Genomic DNA, 20,288 nt, shown 5'->3' on the forward strand with positions numbered 1-20,288 from the left:
TTTGGGAGGCTGAGGTGGGTGAATCACTTGAGGTCAGAAGTTTGAGACCAGCCTGGCCAACATGGTGAAACCCCATCTCTATGAAAAATACAAAAGAAATTAGCCGGGCATGGTGGCAGGCACCTATAATCCCAGCTACTCGAGAGGCTGAGACAGGAGAATCACTTGAACCTGGGAGGTCCAGCCTAGGTGACAAAGCAAGACTCTATTTCAAAAAGAAAATGCAAATGAAAACAATGAAGTTATATTTTATACTTTGGATTGGAAAAAAAACTAGAAAATTATAATGGAGGGCAATTTTGCAATATTTTGAATAGTCTATAAAATGTGCATAACCTTGGACTCAGAAATTTTATTTCCAGAAGGAAGTCCTTGGTAAATAATCAAGATTTGTGTGAATATTTAGATACAAAAGATCTATGTTATTTATTCTTTTGTTGAGTAGAAACTATTTTCCAAAGTTTTTAGAATGAATATTTATTACTTTCATAATACAAAAAAGAATACTTTATGGTGTTTTTTTTTGTTTTGTTTTTGTTTTTGTTTTTGTTTTTTTTGCGATAGAGTCTCGCTCTGTCACTCAGGCTGGAGTGCAGTGGCACAATCTTGGCTCACTGCAGCCTCCACCTCCTGGGTTCAAGCAATTCTCCTGCCTCAGCCTCATGAATAGCTGGGACTACAGGCATACGCCACCACACCCAGCTAATTCTTGTATTTTTCATAGAGACGGGATTTCACCATTTTGGCCAGGCTGGTCTGGAACTCCTGACCTCAGGTGATCCGCCCGCCTCAGCCACCCAAAGTGCTGGGATTACAGATGTGAGCCACGGCGCCTGGGGGCTATATTGCTTTTTCGTATCTGTTTTCTTTAATTATGAAGTTTGCATATCAAAAGTAGATTTTTGATGAGTAAAGTAACACTTTTCTCAACTAGTATCTTGCTTTGGAAATATCTGGTGGGCAGAATCAGTAATTTAGTAGAAAGACCAATGAGTCATCAATATTTGTACAAAAATGTTTTATTATGAGAGCAACTGAAGGCATTTACTTTGAATTTATTTGCTTTTGTTGTAGACAGAATTTGAACAAGCTATGTTTTCTGTCATCCATCCTACAGCCAGTTGAAGGCAGGTACTTGGTACCAGTGAAGATATGGGAGGGAGCCTGACAGGGGAGGAAAGACAGATGAATTAAAAACAACCACAACAGGCTGGGCACTGTGGCTCATGCCTTTAATCCCAGCACTTTGGGAGGCCGACACAGGTGGATCTTGAGGTCAGGAGATCCAGAACATCCTGGCCAACGTGGTGAAACCCCGTCTCTACTAAAAGTACAAAAATGAGCTGGGTGTGGTGATGTGCAGGGGGTACTGAGGCAGGAGAATCGCTTGAACCCGGGAGGCAGAGGTTGCAGTGAGCCGAGCCACTGCACTCCAGCCTGGCGACAGAGCGACACTCCTTCTCAAAAAAAAAAAAAAAAAAAAAATCAGTGACAAAGAAACAACAGCAAGTGCTCACAGAGCACAGCAGTTTGGGGCTAATAATCCTTTACATTGAAATGGCTCCTGAAGGCATGGATAACAATTGAATTTTGATGAAGAATTTGAATCCTTGAATCACCTGGAAAAATTAAAAGCATTTGGTTTCCCTTGTTTTAAAAGGAAGGAGATTAGATAATGCATTTGAAAATTTATATTCAAGATGGTTAAAATAGGGCAAAGTTTGGCATCTAAGTCTTGTAATCTCTAATTATCTGGAAAAAATAGCTGGGTGGATGAGTGATCAGAATAATGAGATAATCTCCTGTATAAATAATTATTGCCACGATCTCTGTAGAATTTCATAGCATACATTCAACTTTGAATCAAAAAAAAAAAGGGGGAATTAGGTGACTCCCAGAGAGAGGCAAGTGGAGTGTGGTCTCATGAGATTCTGGTGAACTGATTTCATCTTCTGTTGGCCTCTCTCACTGGGTGATGTGCCTGTGGCCTTTTCCCCCTGCCCCCAGGACTGCCCTCCAGATGCAGAAGCTTTCAGAGCCCGGCAGTGCTCAGCCTACAATGATGTCCAGTATCGGGGCGTTACTATGAATGGCTTCCACGATATAATGATCCTGCTGCTCCGTGTGCACTCAAGTGTCATGCATGAGGACAAAATTTGGTGGTGGAGCTGGCACCTAAGGTACTGGATGGAACTCGTTGCAACACGGACTCCTTGGACATGTGTATCAGTGGCATCTGTCAGGTAAGCACACTTGCCTCCCAAGCCCCTGCTTCGTGGATGTGCCACACCTGCTGTCAATAAACTGAACCATTTTCTTCTGTACTTTTGTTCATGCAGATGAAAATATTGCTATTGGCCAGGTAGGGTGGTTTACACCTATAATCCCACTTTTGTATTTTTGTACACCAAATACAAATACAAATTGTATTTCTATTCCAATTTTGTATTTTTAGTACAGATGAGGTTTCATCGTGTTGGTCAGGCTGATCTCAAACTCCTGACCTCAGGTGATTCACCTGCCTCAGCGTCTCAAAGTGCTGGGATTACAGGCATGAGCCACCGTGCCCGGCCATAGATTAGTGATTCTCTAACTTGAACAAGCATCAGAGTCACCTGGAGGGCTTGTGATAACAGAGTGTTGGGCTCATCTCCCGGAGTTTCTGATTCAGTAGGTAAGGGATGGGGCCCAAAGATTTGCATTTCTAACAAGTTCCCTGGAGACCCTGAATCTATGGGTCTGGGAAATACACTTTGAGAACCACTGTTTTGGAAGAGTAATACTGGAGAGTCTCTTATTAAATTAAGCTTTCTTATTCAAATTAATTCATTGTTTTGGATCTTTGGGCACAATGATTTATTTACTGAAAACTAACATGAATGCATTCCAACAGATTTTTCAGAGTGGTCTCTGCAGAGTTGTGACGAGTGTGACTGAGACATAAACCCCAGTGGCTTTTAATGAGTGTAAGGATTCAAGACACTTTAGGCCGGGTATGGTGGCTCACCCTGTAATCCCAGCACTTCGGGAGGCCGAGGTGGGTGGATCACTTGAGGTCGGGAGATCAAGACCAGCCTGGCAACATGGTGAAACCCCATCTCCACTAAAAATACAAAAATTAGCTGGGTATGATGGTGTGTGCCTGTAATTCCAACTACTAGGGAGGCTGAGGCAGGAGAATCACTTGAACGCAGGAGGTGGAGGTTGTAGTGAGCCAAGATCATGCCACTGTACTCCAGCCTGGGTGACAGAGCGAGACTGTCTCAAAAAGAAAAAAAAAAATTAAAAAGACACTGTGACAGGTTGTGAGACAGGGATGGCAGGGAAATTATAGGATTCTGCATCTATTCTTTTGACTTCTGAAAAATATTTTTAAAAAATAATGAATGTGTCTAGTATTTCGCCTACCCTATTCTGCTCATAACAAAAACAGTAGTAACAACAGCAGACGAGCAACCTGACCACCTACTAAGTGTGAGGCACTACCAGGAGCTTCAGACTTAAAGTGCTCAAAGGTGAACCTTCATCCTGCTTTTCAAACTAGCTTCAACTTTGTTCATCCCTTTATCTAGAAAATGGCTTCTAGTTGCTTATCCCAAAACTTTGACATCATTCTTGCTTTTCTTTCAACCCACACATTTGATCCATTGCTACATCCTGTCAATTTTCCCTCCAAAGATTACTTTTAATTTAGCACGTCTTTCCATCTTTACTGCCTTTCTTGTAGCCTAAGTCCTTAATAGCTAATCTAAACTGCATTAACATCTTTCTGTTCTGTTCTCCCAGCTCCCACCATGATTCCCTCCAGTCTGTTCTTCAAGCAGCAGCCAAAGTGATTATGTTAAAAGGTAATTCAGAGACTGTCATTCTTGCATTCCCCAAAGCCCTTCAATGGCTTGTCCTTGCGTTAATGATGAAATTGAGGATTCTTGTTTGTCTCCTTTAGGCTCTTCCTACACTGTCCATCTCCCTGCCCTTTTAAAACAGACTAATTTCTTTCTTCTTTTTTTTTTTTTTTAAAGAGACAGGGTCTCATCTGTCACTCAGGCTGGGATACAGCAACATGATCATGCCTCATTGCAGACTCATCCTCCTGGGCTCAAGCGATCCTCCTGCCTCAGCCTCCCATGTAGCTGGGACTGCAGACATGTGCCATCATGCTCAGCCAGTTTTTTTTTATTTTTGTAGAGAAGGGGGTCTCGCTATGTTGCTCAGGCTGGCCTTGAGCCTCCCAAAATACTGGCATTACAGGCATGAGCCACCATACCTGGCCTGACTCCATTTTTTAGAGCAATTTTAGATTCACAGCAAAATTTAGTGGAAGGTGGAATTTTCCCATAGGCCCCCCCGCTTCCTTAAATGCACAACCTCCCCTACTATCAACATTCCCCACTAAAGTGATACAGTTATTACAGTCGATGAACCTACGTTGACACATTATAATCACCCAAAGTTCATAGTTTACATTAGGGCTCACTCTTGGTGTTGTAAATTCTATGAGTTTGGACAAATGTATAATGACATGTATCCACTCTTATAGTATAATGCAGAGCAGTTTCACTGACCTAAAAATCCTCTATGCTTTGCTCTTTCATCCCTCTCTCCTCACTAACCCCTGGCAACCATGGATCTTTTTACTGTCTCCATAGTTTTGCCTTTTCCGGAATGTCATAGAGTTGGAATCATATACTATATAGCCTTTTCGGATTGGCTTCTTTCATGTAGTAATATATTATACATTTAAGTTTCCTCAGTGTCTTTTCATGGCTTGGTAGCTCATTTCCTTTTTTTTAATTTAAAAAATTTAAGATAAAAAAATTAAATTAATGGAATGTTTCACAAATTTGCATGTCATCCTGGCACAGGGGCCATGCTAATCATCTCTATCATTCCAATTTTAGTATATGTGCTGCGGAAGCGAGCACAATAGCTCATTTCCTTTTAACACTGAATAATATTCCATTGTCTGGATGTACCACAGTTTATTTATCCATTCACCTACTGAAGGACACTATGGTTGCTTTCTACTTTTGGTAACCAAAAGTAGACTTTTGACAAAAGGTCAAAGCTTACCATGTAATTGTTCCATTTTATAAACCGTCTATTTTTCCCCTTTATTGCCATCAGTTAAGTTTTGGGCTCTTTGACCAAATGATAATAGTAATCCTTCTCAGTGGGATTATGCTTTTGTTTTCCAAGTTCTTGACAATGATCATGCATTGCTTTTATAATTAAAATGAATTGTTATTAAAAGCAATTTAGGTTGGGTGCATTGGCTTCTGCCTATAATCACAACACTTTGGGAGGCCAAGACAGGAGGATTCCTTAAGCCTAGGAGTTCAAGACCAGCCTGGGCAACATGGGAAAACCTCGTTTCTACAAGAACTTTTTAAAAATTAGCTGGGTGTGTTGGCGCAAGCCTATGGTCCTGGCTGCTTGCTACTCAGGAACCTGAGGCAAGAGACTCGCCTGAGTCCAGGTGCTCGAGGCTGCACTGAGCTATGACTGTACCACTGTACTCCAGCCTATGATAGAGCGAGACCCTGTTTCTAAAAAATAAAGATATAAATAAATAAAAGAAATTTAGTCTGGCCTCAAGGAGCGCACTCTGGATAAGGTGATGTTTGGATACTGAGGTTTTGAAAAGTTGAGTAAAAGTTAGATAAACCAAGGTGAGGAAGAGAATGACAAGCAGAAGGGACAGGAATGTAACAGCAGGTGCAGATGTGTTTAAGGGTCCAGGAGTGCATTCTGTAGAGTTGAGGTGAGAATACCCATGGAATAGTGCTAGGAGATGAGGCTGCCAGTGGAGGTGAGAAACCAATCATTAACTTATTCTGAAAGTTGAAAGAGGAGCTGTTTCATAATTTCATAAAGAATTTGGGCTTGTCTTTAGAAAGGTCATTTCAGTGGCAAAGTGGTAGATTATTTGCAGAGGACAGGATGTAGCCAAACAGTAGAAGGTCAAGTATGGGATAACAAGAGCTTAAAATAAGGCAAGAGGTAGGATGAATTAAATGGAGACAAATTCTAAAGATTAAGGGTGCATTTTTTTTTGAGACAGGGTCTTGCTCTGTTGTCCAGGCTGGAGTGTAATGGTGTGGTTACAGCTCACTATAGCCTTGAGCTCCTGGGCTCAAGTAATCCTCCCAACTTAGTCTGCACTCCACCCCCAAGTAGCTGGGACTACAGGAATGTTTCACCGTGCTAGGATAATTTTTATTGTTTACATTTTTTGTAGAGATCAGGTCTCACTATGTTGCCCAGGCTGATCTCCAACTCCTGGCTTCAAGCAACCTTCCTACCTTGGCCCCCCACAACACTGGGGTTATAGGCATGAGCCACTGAGCCTGGCCCTAGAAACAGATCTTTTTTTTCTTTTTTAATCAAACCATGCTTTATAACATAGGTACAATTTTTTATTTCTTTTTTAATAGTACTTTTTAAAAAATTATACTTTAAGTTCTAGGGTACATGTGCACAATGTGCAGGTTTGTTACATATGTATACATGCACCATGTTGGCATGCTACACCCATTAACTCGTCATTTACATTAGGTATATCTCCCAATGCTATCCCTCCCCGCTTCCCCCACCCCACAATCAGCCCCAGTGTGTGATGTTCCCCTTCCTGTGTCCAAGTGTTCTCATTGTTCAATTCCCACCTATGAGTGAGAACATGCAGTGTTTGGTTTTTTGTCCTTGCGATAGTTTGCTGAGAATGATGGTTTCCGGCTTCATGTAGCATGTACCAGCTTCATGTAGCACGTAGACTGTATTGCAAAGGAATGTCCATACAAAGGACATGAACTCATCTTTTTTATGGCTGCATAGTATTCCTTGCTGTATATGTGCCACATTTTCTTAATCCAGTCTATCATTGATGGGCATTTGGGTTGGTTCCAAGTCTTTGCTATTGTGAATAGTGCCGCAATAAACATACGTGTGCATGTGTCGTTATAGCAGCATGATTTATAATCCTTTGGGTATATACCCAGTAATAGGATGGCTGGGTCAAATGGTATTTCTAGTTCTAGATCCTTGAGGAATCGCTACTCTGTCTTCCACAATGGTTAAACCAGTTTACAGTCCCACCAACAGTGTAAAAGTGTTCCTGTTTCTCCACATCCCCTCCAGCACCTGCTGTTTCCTGACTTTTTACTGATCACCATTCTAACTGGTGTGAGATGGTATCTCATTGTGGTTTTGATTTGCATTTCTCTGATGGCCAGTGATGATGAGCATTTTTTCATGTGTCTGTTGGCTACATAAATGTCTTCTTTTGAGAAGTGTCTGTTCATATCCTTTGCCGACTTTTTGATTGGGTTGTTTGTTTTTTTCTTGTAAATTTGTTTGAGTTCTTTGTAGATTCTGGGTATTAGCCCTTTGTCAGATGAGTAGATTGCAAAAATTTTCTCCCATTCTGTAGGTTGCCTGTTCACTCTGATGGTAGTTTATTTTGCTGTGCAGAAGCTCTTCAGTTTAATTAGATCCCATTTGTCAATTTTGGCTTTTGTTGCCATTGCTTTTGGTGTTTTAGACATGAAGTCCTTGCCCATGCCTAGGTCCTGAATGGTACTGCCTAGGTTTTCTTCTAGGGTTTTTATGGTTTTAGGTCTAACGTTTAAGTCTTTAATCCATCTTGAATTAATTTTTGTATAAGGTGTAAGGCAGGAATCCAGTTTCAGCTTTCTACATATGGCTAGCCAGTTTTCCCAGCACCATTTCTTAAATAGGGAATCCTTTCCCCATTTCTTGTTTTTGTCAGGTTTTTCAAAGATCAGATGGTTGTAGATGTGTGGTATTATTTCTGAGGGCTCTGTTCTGTTCCATTGGTCTATATCTCTGTTTTGGTACCAGTACCATGGTGTTTTGATTACTGTAGCCTTGTAGTATAGTTTGAAGTCAGGTAGTGTGATGCCTCCAGCTTTGTTCTTTTGGCTTAGGATTGCCTTGGCAATGCGGGCTCTTTTTTGGTTCCATATGAACTTTAAAGTAGTTTTTTCCAGTTCTGTGAAGAAAGTCATAGGTAGCTTGATGGGGATGGCATTGAATCTATAAATTGCCTTGGGCAGTACAGCCATTTTCACAATATTGATTCTTCCTATCCATGAGCATGGAATGTTCTTCCATTTGTTTGTGTCCTCTTTTATTTCATTGAGCAGTGGTTTGTAGTTCTCCTTGAAGAGGTCCTTCACATCCCTGGGAAGTTGGATTCCTAGGTATTTTATTCTCTTTGAAGCAATTGTGAATGGGAGTTCACTCATGATTTGGCTCTCAGTCTGTTATTGGTGTGTAAGAATGCTTGTGATTTTTGCACATTGATTTTGTATCCTGAGACTTTGCTGAAGTTGCTTATCAGCTTAAGGAGATTTTGGGCTGAGACGATGGGGTTTTCTAAATATGCAATCATGTCATCTGCAAACAGGGACGATTTGACTTCCTCTTTTCCTGTTTCAATACCCTTTATTTCTTTCTCCTGCATGATTGCCCTGGCCAGAACTTCCAACACTATGTTGAATAGGAGTGGTGAGAGAGGGCATCCCTGTCTTGTGCCAGTTTTCAAAGGGAATGCTTCCAGTTTTTGCCCATTCAGTATGATATTGGCTGTGGGTTTTTCATAAATAGCTCTTATTATTTTGAGATACGTTCCATCAATACCTAATTTATTGAGAGTTTTTTAGCATGAAGGGCTGTTGAATTTTGTCAAAGGCCTTTTCTGCATCTATTGAGATAATCATGTGCTTTTTCTCTTTGGTTCTGTTTATATGCTGGATTACATTTATTGATTTGTGTATATTGAACCAGCCTTGCATCCCAGGGATGAAGCCCACTTGATCATGGTGGATAAGCTTTTTGATGTGCTGCTGGATTCAGTTTGCCAGTGTTTTACTGAGGATTTTTGCGTCGATGTTCAACAGGGATATTGGTCTAAAATTCTTTTTTTGTTGTTGTTGTGTCTCTGCCAGTCTTTGGTATCAGGATGATGCTGGCCTCATAAAATGAGTTAGGGAAGATTCCCTCTTTTTCTATTGATTGGAATAGTTTCAGAAGGAATGGTACCAGCTCCTCCTTGTACCTCTGGTAGAATTCGGCTGTGAATCCATCTGGTCCTGGACTTTTTTTGGTTGGTAAGCTATTAATTATTGCCTCAATTTCAGAGCCCGTTATTGGTCTATTCAGGGATTCACCTTGTTCCTGGTTTAGTCTTGGGAGGATGTATGTGTCCAGGAATTTATCCATTTCTTCTAGATTTTCTAGTTTATTTGCGTAGAGGTATTTATAGTAGTCTCTGATGGTAGTTTGTATTTCTGTGGGATCAGTGGTGATATCCCGTTTATCATTTTTTATTGCACCTATTTGATTATTCTGTCTTTTCTTCTTTATTAGTCTTGCTAGCAGTCTATCAATTTTGTTGATCTTTTCAAAAAACCAGCTCCTGGATTCATTGATTTTTTTGAAGGGTTTTTTGTGTCTCTATCTCCTTCAGTTCCACTCTGATCTTAGTTATTTCTTGCCTTCTGCTAGCTTTTGAATGTGTTTGCTCTTGCTTCTCTAGTTCTTTTAATTGTGATGTTAGGGTGTCAGTTTTAGATCTTTCCTGCTTTCTTTTGTGGGCATTTAATGCTGTAAATTTCCCTCTACACACTGTTTTAAATGTGTCCCAGAGATTCTGGTGTGTTGTATCTTTGTTCTCATTGGTTTCAAAGAACATCTTTATTTCTGCCTTCATTTCTTTATGTACCCAGTAGTCATTCAGGAGCAGGTTGTTCAGTTTCCATGTAGTTGAGTGGTTTTGAGTGAGTTTCTTAATCTTGAGTTGTAGTTTGATTGCACTATGATCTGAGAGACAGTTTGTTATAATTTCTGTTCTTTGCCATTTGCTGAGAACTGCTTTACTTCCAACCATGTGGTCAATTTTGGAATAAGTGCAATATGGTGCTGAGAAGAATGTATATTCTGTTGATTTGGGGTGGAGAGGAAACAGATCTTTTAGGGCTGAATATTTAGTTGGATGTGGGGAGCGAGAGAATGATATCTAGATTTCTGATATCATGATTAAGTAGATAGACAGTGAGACCATTCGTCAAGACAAAATATTGGGTGAGAACCAGGGGCATGGGGCAAAGGTGATGAGCTGAGTGTGCCTGTGAATATCTGAGTTGATGTATGAATTTAGAGCTTAGGAGAGAAATCTAGACTAGAAATATAGATCTGGGGCTGTCACATGGTTAAATCTAATGATCTAATGTCCTTGGGGACTGAGTAAGGAGGACAGGTTGTGCTCTCAAGTACAGAGTCCTGGTGCCCATAATTGAAGGAACAAGCACAGGGAGAGGTGCCCCTGATGGGGACTGAACAGAATAGCCTCCTATATAGTAGAGAAACCATGAAAAACAGAAGATAAGGGTGGGTGAGCATTTAAGAAGGCAGGTCAGCAGTGGCACATACTTCAGAGAAGTCAAGAAGAACTGAAATCCACCCACTTCATTTTGACTAAAGATCACTGACAACAGCTGGTGCAGCCTCAGTGCTGGAGTTGGACTAGGCACTGGCAGGGGATGCAGGATGCATTAGTTTCCTGTGGCAGCTGTGACAAATTACCACAAATTTGGTGGCTTAAAACAACAGTAGTTTATTCTCTCACACTTCTAGAGGCCAGAAGTTCAAAATCAGGGTATCAGCAGGGTTGGTTCTTGGCTGGAGGCTCTGAGGGATAATCCATTCCTTGCCTCTCTTCTAGCTTCTGGTGCTGGAATTTGGGCTTGTCTTTAGAAAGAGCCCATTTGCAGGAGCCCAGACTGGGAGCAGCAGGTGGGCAGGATGGAGGGAAAGGAGGAGGGTGGGTGACTCTAAAATTTAAGCTTCATTAACTTTATGGTAAGTCCATGAATGAACAACAATATATGTTGCCAAGTGGGTGGGTGGGTGGAGTATTGATTTAGATGTAGGAATATACAACTAATGAAGTAAAGTTTGGGCTAATCAAAAGAGTTGATAGGCAGAAACAAAGGGGACAGATTTTTGTGCCAATGATTTTTTGTGTTCCTTGCTTGTGGAAGCATCACTCTAATCTCTGCCTTCATCTGCACCTTACCTCCTCTTGTCTATCTCTATGTTTTCCCCTCCTTTCATAAGGACACCTTCATATGATTTCATCTCAACATCCTTAATTACATTTGCAAAGATATTTTTCCACATATGGTCACATTCACAGGTTCTGGGTGCCATGTCTTTTTTTGGGGGGAGTGCACAATTCAACCCACTGCACATGGTAAGGAATGAATAGGCTGAAATGAGTAGGGATGATGAGCATAAACCCGCCTTTCAAAAAGCATAAATCAGAAGAATAGAGGGAAAGCTACAACTACAGCCAGAGGGGATGTCAGGTCCAGGAAGAATGTCTTCAAGATCAGAGATACTTGGAAAAGCACTGGAGCAGATGCAGCTTTTAGGGTACCTGAAGCATATATAATTAGAAGGGCCCTCTTTATTTATTAATTTTTGAAACAAAGTCTTTCTCACCCAGGCTGGAGTTCAGCCTTGTGAGGCTGGTGCTATCACGGCTCATTGCAGCCTTGTCCTCCTGGGCTCAAGTGATTCTCCCATCTCAACCTCTCGAGTAGCTGGGACCACAGGTGTGTACCATTGGCTAATTCATGGCAGATTCTTACATAGAAATCCTTCCCAGTTGCAGCCCAGCTTCCCTTCCCCACATCAAATACTTCAATTCCCCGCAACTTTAAGCATTTGTGGGAGTCCAGACTGGGAGCAGCAGGTGGGCAAGACAGAGGGAAAAGGAGAGAGTGGTTGACCCTGAAACTTAAGCTTCATTAACTTCATGGTAAATCCATGAATGAGCAAGGATATATGTTGCCAGGCAGGTGGGTGAGTGGAGTATTGACTGAGAGGTAGAAATATACAACGAATGCAGTGAAGTTCCTGGGCTCTTCAAAGGAGTTGATAACAGAAACAAAGGAGACAGATTGCTCGTGGACAAGGAGGAGGGACACCTTTTCCCTTGAGGAAGGTAGGAAGGGGGAAATATGGGCCACTGAACAGTTTGTATGGGAATGGACAGGAAGGTGAAATATTGTTTGATAGCCTCAACTGAGTGAAATATAAAGCAAAGGCATCTAATCAGAATGAGGGGGCAGGATTTTGAGGAGGAATGAGAAATTTGAAGATGCTCTGAGGAAAATAGAGATGACAAAATATGGTTAGAGAACAGTGCCTTATGCAACTAGAGGGAGTAGAAAACCATTGCCGTTGGCACAGTTGGTGTGTGAAGCTAAGGTCACTTTGCCCTTGGGTCAAGGTCATGGACCTGCTTGGTGGCTTCCTGTGATGGATAGGTGTGATCAGGACTGTGTAGACTTCAGATTTAGAAAGAACTGCATTCAGATTTGATTTCTGCAACTAATTAACTGAAGACCACTTGGCAAGTCCCTTACCATCTTTGAACCTTGGCTTTTTCATCAGGTAAAAAGGAGGTATTATCCTCCTTGTAGGTCCTGTTTTCAATTCATTCTTCCACAAACCAACATGCTAAGTGCCCAGCACAATAGCTGACACACAAGAGGCCTGCAGTCAACATGAACTCCCCTTCCCGCGTTTACCCTTCTGCTCACTACTCACCACCCCCTGTTCTTATTAATGGTCTAAGTCCAGTTGCTTAGTTGGCTCCAGGAGTTTCCAGGGTTTAAAGGGGCTTGCAGGATAAAGGTGGTTTCAGTATGAATTAGTGCATTTTAAATGAGTGCTTCTAATCACGTTTTTGTGATTCTAATGAGTAAGCCAGTTCTTTGGGTGATGAGGAGTGATACCCTGGTTGCTGAAAGCTGGATGCTCTTTTGGCTAGGTGATTTGAATCAAATAATTATATGTTCTTCCTCAGAAGTGACTTAGACACTTCTTGGTAGAATTCAGTATCTTTCCTTCAACAGGATAATGTTCACATAAATGTCCTGTCTTGTGCCATGTGGCCATGGGCATCAGTTAGGCAGATTCAGTGTCTGGTGCTGGCCTACTTCCTGCTTCCTGGTGATTCTTTCTGCTTGCCCCAGGATCACTGATGTGAGCCATAATGACTACTTGGCATAGATTACACGTAAGTCTTGTAAATGTCTGTATAGTTTTCTCATTTAAATGAACATGTCACAATGCTCTTGGGAACAACTTTCCATTAACCTGAGTACAGCAGACAGCCTGAGACAGTGGTGCTCACTGAATTAAATTTGCTTCTGCTTTGGAGGTCTGATTTTTATTAGAGGCACGACCTGGTTGGTACCAGCTCTGCAGACCAAGTTTGATTTGTCATTCATGTTTATTGAATTCCCTGATAGCTGTGCAGATGAAGAAACCACTTAGAATTTAGAATAAAAATAAAAATAATAGCAACTAACACTGGGTGCTTAGCCCAGGTATCAGGCATTGTGGAAGCCCTTTACTGTTAGCTCATCATAATCCTATCAAGTAGGTACAGTATTTATTCCCCATTTTGTTGATAAAGAAACTGGAAATTGAAGAGGCTAAGTAAATTGCCCAAGTTGTACAGTATAGTATCTTAGTCAGTTTGGGCAGCTATCACTAGCTACCATAGATTGGGTGGCATATTAACAACAGAAATTTATTTTTTACATTTCTAGAGGCTGGGAAGTCCAAAATTAAAGTGCTGGCAGATTCAGTGTCTGGTGAGGGTCTGCTTCCTGCCTCCTGGTTCATAGAGGCTGTGTCCTCACATGGCAGAAGGGATGAGGGAGGTATCCAGGGTATCCTTTATAAGGGTACTAATCCTATTCATGAGGGCTGCACCCTCATGACCAATCACCCCCCAAATGTTTCACCTCCTAATACCATCAACTCGAGGGTTAGGTCTCTGCATATGAATTTTGGGTGCAGACACATTCAGTCTATCGCACATAGCTAGGAAGTGGTAGAGCTGGAATTTGAACCCAGACAACCTAATTCCAGAATCCAATTTCTTAATTATTGGGCCATATTGATGATACTTTCTGTATTGGTACAAGTGTAGCTGAAGTTTGTAACTGAAAATGAGATATAATTCGGTAAAGAACAGTCAGTTCAACAGATGATTCATGCTTAGATGGCTTAGTACAGGGATTAAAACTCAAATGTCTACATACTGCCCCAGAGAGAAACTGCCCAGATGTAGTCACATTGGCTGGTGACTATAGTGGTGAACTGGGGGATACATGCTCATTGTGAAGGGAGCAACTATGTATAAACATGTCGGAAGTTTTGTTTCATTTTTGTTTTTGTCAAGAGAAGCGGGAAAACTGGATTTTAATGTGAAACTTGCAATTTTAAAAATCGTCTTCCTGTTAATAACCGTGCTTTATCAATTAATGGTTATATTATAGTCCTGTATAGTGTAGGCTAGGTTTTCCTGCAGTAACCAACAACCCCCAAAGCTCAGTAGCTTAAAACAATTAAAGGTTACTTCTTGCTGATGCCACTTGTCCAACAGTGGTCAACAGGAGCCTCAGCTCTTAGAACGTCTTGGATACTCAGGCTGAGGTAGGCTTTATTTGGACATATTTTTTACATAATAACTGCAATAGTGCAAGGGGAACATGAGACTCAGACACAGACCCTTAAATCTTCTTATAGAAGTGACACAGATCAATCACTTAGACTCATATTTCATTGGCCAAAGTTAGTTAATGACCATACCTAACTTCAAAGGGGATGGAGAAGTGCAGACCTTCTGTGGGCTGAAAGAAACAAAATGTTTTTGAGTATTCCTACTGACTAGCACAGCTCCATATACTCTGATTTTTAAGGCAGAAATGTCAGATTTTTTCCCCCAAGTTAGATTCCAATTTGCAGAGATTTCAAACAGTTGATTTAAAAAAAAAATGTTTTGTTCTTGAATGATTAAATTTGACTGCTCTGAAAAATTCATATTTTGCTTCATTTGGACTAGTGACACTTATTTAAGTATTATCTTTTAGCTGATCAGGAAATCATATGCAGGAACTGTGAAAAAATTTTTAGCTGAAGTGATGATTTATAGATGAATATTTATTCCAAAAAGCACTACTCATATATTTTAAATATTTGTTTATGTCATCCACTATCTTGTGTAACTTGTCTCATTAACTACACTGTAAGGTAAGAATCTTATGTTATTAATTTATACTCTGTAGTTTCTGGCAGTATAGAAAATGGTTATTTAATAGATGTTAATAAATTTTACTGATATATCCATCAATTAGTAGTTAATAAATCACTATAATTAGAGATCATGACTTCAGATGATGTCATAGAAGTTGGAAACACTTCAGGCAATTTTTAAGAAGTTGCTTATTGTTGGGCTGGGCGCGGTGGCTCACGCCTGTAATCCTAGCACCTTGGGAGGCTGGGGCGGGCAGATCGCAAGGTCAGGAGATTGAGACCACCCTGGCTAACACGGTGAAACCCTGTCTCTACTAAAAATACAAAAACTTAGCTGGGCGTGGTGGCGGGCGCCTGTAGTCCCAGCTACTCGGGAGGCTAAGGCAGGAGAATGGCGTGAACCCAGGAGGCAGAGCTTGCAATGAGCTGAGATCGTGCCACTGCACTCCAGCCTGGGCGACACAGCGAGACTCTGTCTCAAAAAAAAAGAAAAAAAAAAAAAAAGTTGCTTATTGTTGATTATGATGGGATATGAAAGCCAAAATTCAGTAGCCCCTCAATTTCAAAGGCATTTCTGGCTTATTCCTTATGAATCACAAGGCAAGACTTTCTTTTCAAATATCATTTTTCTGTGATGTTTTCACATGCTTTATCTTGCTATAACATTTGGATGAATTGTAACTTAAAAAAAATTATAAGTGCTCAGGGAGGTATTCAATTGCCCGAGATCTTGCAAGGCCTTAAACACTCTTCAAAACAAGCCCCTCCTAGCTCCTAAGCCCACATCCTTCCTCGATGACCAGATAGAGAGTGATTCTCAGTCTCATGAAATGCAGAGTGCTCAGGGACATGAATGTGTGAGGACAGAGTCTGGCCCAGGGGCAGTGTTTCTATAATTTAATAGTGGTATTACTCCCCTTGGAGAAAGTTACATGAACACAAATTACTCATTGATTGAATCTTGACCATGCAAGTGTGTTTCCAAAATCATTCACTCTTAAGTTGTTCCACATGTACTGGTAAATATTAATTTAATGGCATGTGTAACTGGGCTTTTGTTGTTGTTGTCTATCTGCTGATACTTAAGGTAGAGGAAGTTGTAATGTAGTGTTAAGATTCTGAGTCAGATAACTTGGGTTTTAAAACCATTACCAACACTATATACTAGCTGTGTAATATTGGCAAATCATTTACTCAGTAATGTTTAGATTCCTTATTTATAAAATAGAGTTAAAGGTATCACCTGCATCATAAAATTGCTCTGAAGATTAAATAATGTGTACAATATTCGTGGCATAATGCCAGGTACATGCTAAGCATTCAATACAAATCAGCAATTATTAATATTGTATTACTATCTTTATAAAATCATATAATCAGGATTAAAGGATCTCAAAAGTCATTGGATTAAGCAACTCATCCAATAATTTAATCCCCCCTACAATTTTTCCACCAAGACATCTCCTAGACTATGATTGAATACTTATTATTAGATATCTCTGACTTTTCAAACTTTCTCATATTGAACCAAATTATGCTTAAACCTGTAGCTTTCACCATTTGGAAATACACAGAACAAAAGTAGACCCTTTCCTCATGATAGCTCTTCGTGAATTTGGAAATATCTCTAATCATAAGCTATTCTCTAAACTTCCTTGAAACTTACTACCTCTCCCTGAAATTTTCACTTGATCTTTCTCTTTCCCTTCAACACCAAAACGTTGGAAAGAATAGTGTGTAAATCATTGTCTCAGCTTCCTCTAGTTTCCTTTCTTCTTCAACAGCTTGGATGTAGAGTCTGATTCAACACCAAAATGTTGGAAAGAATAGTGTGTAAATCATTGTCTCAGCTTCCTCTAGTTTCCTTTCTTCTTCAACAGCTTGGATGTAGAGTCTGATTCAACACCAAAATGTTGGAAAGAATAGTGTGTAAATCATTGTCTCAGCTTCCTCTAGTTTCCTTTCTTCTTCAACAGCTTGAATGTAGAGCCTGATTCAACACCTCCAAGCTGAAGCATGAGGGCTACCCGGGAGTCAAAATCAGATGAAAAACAGAGAGAAATAATAACATTGGCCCTCTTTTATTGAATCCTTTATAGTGTTTGGATCATTATACTAAGAATTTTGCATATATTTTCTCATTGAATCCTCACTAGGCCCTATGTGAAGTATATGTTGGTATTATTATCTCTATTTTACTGTTGAGGAAAACGAGTCTCTGAGAGTTTGAATTTTTCAACATCCTGCCCCTTAAAAGGTTGGTGGGTGGATCCAGGTTTGTACGTGGGTGTTTTCTTCCTCCAAAGTCCCTGCACTTAAACACCAGGTTTATAAATAAAGTTAGATGAATATGGGAAGGAAGAAAGAGATAAACCACCAAATCAGTTGATATTATTGTCATTTACACATTATGTAAAATATACGCTTAAGAAAAAAAAAACATAAGACATGATCTTTTTTCTCATGTAAGGAATCTTACAATCTAGCAAATACACATATGTACACATGAAAAATGACAGAAGGAAAGATAGCAGTATAAACACATATTTTATATGAGACATCTCTCCTTTTAATTATTTTTTATATTTTAAAAATTGTTTATAAATAAATAGATATAATGACAGAGGTAGAGATACATAGGCATAGGTACAGCTAATGATAAAGACAAGGAGATATAAAGATATAGATAAAGACTATAGACAGCTATTAATATAGGGATATAGGGATTTAGAGATAGAAGTAAAAATAGAAAAACAGATATTTAAAGTAAAACTATGAACCAGAAGGTTAGACATCAAATTTAGGACAGTGGTTGTTTTGGGGAGGAAATGAGAGAATAGGACAAGTGTAGGGCTGGGGAGAGAGGAAACGTCTGTAATGTTCTGTTTATTTTATATGCATAAAAATACCTGCGCTGGGCAGTGTGGTACATGCCTGTAATCCCTGCATTTTGGGAGGCCAAGGCAGGAGGATCACTTGATCCCAGGAATTCAAGACCTGCCTGGGCAACATAGGGAGACCCTGTCTTTACATCAAATTTTAAAAAGCTAGGTGTTGGGGCGCAGGCCTGTGACTCAACCTCCCAGGCTGAAGTGATCTCAGCTACTTGGGAGGCTGAGGTGGGAGGATCACTTGAGCCCAGGAGGTTGAGGCTGCAGTGAGCCACAATCCCACTATTGCACTCCAACCTGGGCAACAGAGTGAGATCTTGTCTTGAAAAATAAAGCACAGAAATCTGAATAAAAATATAAATAGAAAAGAGAGGGGATATGGAGGGACAGCTTCAAATCTTAATATTTCAGCCTTGCATTAGCATCATATAAATGATACTATCCTGTAAGACATTATATTATTTACATTTATAAAACTATGTTCTCATAAAAGAGAGCCAAACTGTACATTTAAGAATTACATCACAACTAAGCTTCCTGAAATGAAGGGAGCTCCCCCTCCCCTGGCTTTGGGCACCACTGACCGCCATGCTTCTGTTGGCAGGCAGTGGGCTGCGATTGGCAACTGGGAAGCAATGCCAAGGAGGACAACTGTGGAGTCTGTGCCGGCGATGGCTTCACCTGCAGGCTCGTACGGGGACAATCGAAGTCACACGTTTCTCCTGAGAAAAGTAGGTTTTAAACCCAACACGTTATTACCATCATACAAGATGTATTTTAGACCATCTATTGCTAGAATAACATTTTCTTTTTTTCTTTTTTTTAAATTTTATTATTATTATACTTTAAGTTTTAGGGTACATGTGCACAACGTGCAGGTTTGTTACATATGTATACATGTGCCATGTTGGTGTGCTACACCCATTAACTCGTCACTTAGCATTAGGTATATCTCTTAATGCCATCCCTCCCTCCTCCCCCCACCCCACAACAGTCCCCGGGGTGTGATGTTCCCCTTCCTGTGTCCATGTGTTCTCATTATTCAATTCCCACCTATGAGTGAGAACATGCGGTGTTTGGTTTTTTGTCCTTGTGATAGTTTGCTGAGAATAATGGTTTCCAGTTTCATCCATGTCCCTACAAAGGACATGAACTCATCCTTTTTTACAGCTGCATAGTATTCCATGGTGTATTTGTGCCACATTTTCTTAATCCAGTCTATTGTTGTTGGACATTTAGATTGGTTCCAAGTCTTTGCTATTGTGAATAGTGCTGCAATAAACATACGTGTGCATGTGTCTTTATAGCAGCATGATTTATAATCCTTTGGGTATATACCCAGTAATGGGATGGCTGGGTCAAATGGTATTTCTAGTTCTAGATCCCTGAGGAGTCGCCACACTGACTTTCACAATGGTTGAACTAGTTTACAGTCCCACCAACAGTGTAAAAGTGTTCCTGTTTCTCCACATCCCCTCCAGCACCTGTTGTTTCCTGACTTTTTAATGATCGCCATTCTAACTGGTGTGAGATGGTATCTCATTGTGGTTTTGATTTGCATTTCTCTGATGGCCAGTGATGATGAGCATTTTTTCATGTGTCTTTTGGTTGCATAAATGTCTTCTTTTGAGAAGTGTCTGTTCATGTCCTTCGCCCACTTTTTGATTGGGTTGTTTGTTTTTTTCTTGTAAATTTGTTTGAGTTCATTGTAGATTCTGGATATTAGCCCTTTGTCAGATGAGTAGGTTGCAAAAATTTTCTCCCATTGTGTAGGTTGCCTGTTCACTCTGATGGTAGTTTCTTTTGCAGTGCAAAAGCTCTTTAGTTTAATCAGATCCCATTTGTCAATTATGTGAATAACATTTTCTGAATGCTAAGCTTTTTTAGTTGGAAGTAGCTTTTGTACCAACTTTCTAAAAGTGAAATTTCTTCCAAAAAGTGTGTATCAAACTTTTGTTCCCATTATATCTTCGAAGAGGACCTGTTTCTTTGAACCTTTGCCAATGCAGGGTATTACTGTTTTAAAAATATGTATTTACCAATTTTTCAGGTAAATCGTGAAATAATAATTTCCTTTATTTGTCTTCCTTTGACTGCTAACAAGCTAGAAAATATTGTTGTGTATCTATTGACCATTTATAGTTTGTAATTTCTCAGTTAGCTATTGAAGCCATTTATCAGTTTTCCTATTTGGATGTAGATCTTTTCTTCATTGTTGAGAGCTTTTAATATATCACCAATACTAACATTTTTTCT

At 40.1% G+C, this 20,288-nt stretch overlaps 1 non-coding gene and 1 pseudogene across 1 annotated transcript; one reads left to right on the plus strand and one right to left on the minus strand.

The window, feature by feature from the left end:
* The window catches only part of LOC134738205 (putative HERC2-like protein 3), a 137,095-nt pseudogene that overhangs the window by 61,748 nt on the left and 55,059 nt on the right, over window positions 1-20,288 (plus strand).
* LOC129028723 (U6 spliceosomal RNA) lies at window positions 4,821-4,925 on the minus strand. Its single transcript, XR_008499448.1, has one exon. It is a non-coding gene; the product is annotated as a U6 spliceosomal RNA (small nuclear RNA).

This window comes from Pongo pygmaeus, chromosome 16 (assembly GCF_028885625.2).
Source record: "Pongo pygmaeus isolate AG05252 chromosome 16, NHGRI_mPonPyg2-v2.0_pri, whole genome shotgun sequence".
Lineage (NCBI taxonomy): Eukaryota > Metazoa > Chordata > Mammalia > Primates > Hominidae > Pongo > Pongo pygmaeus.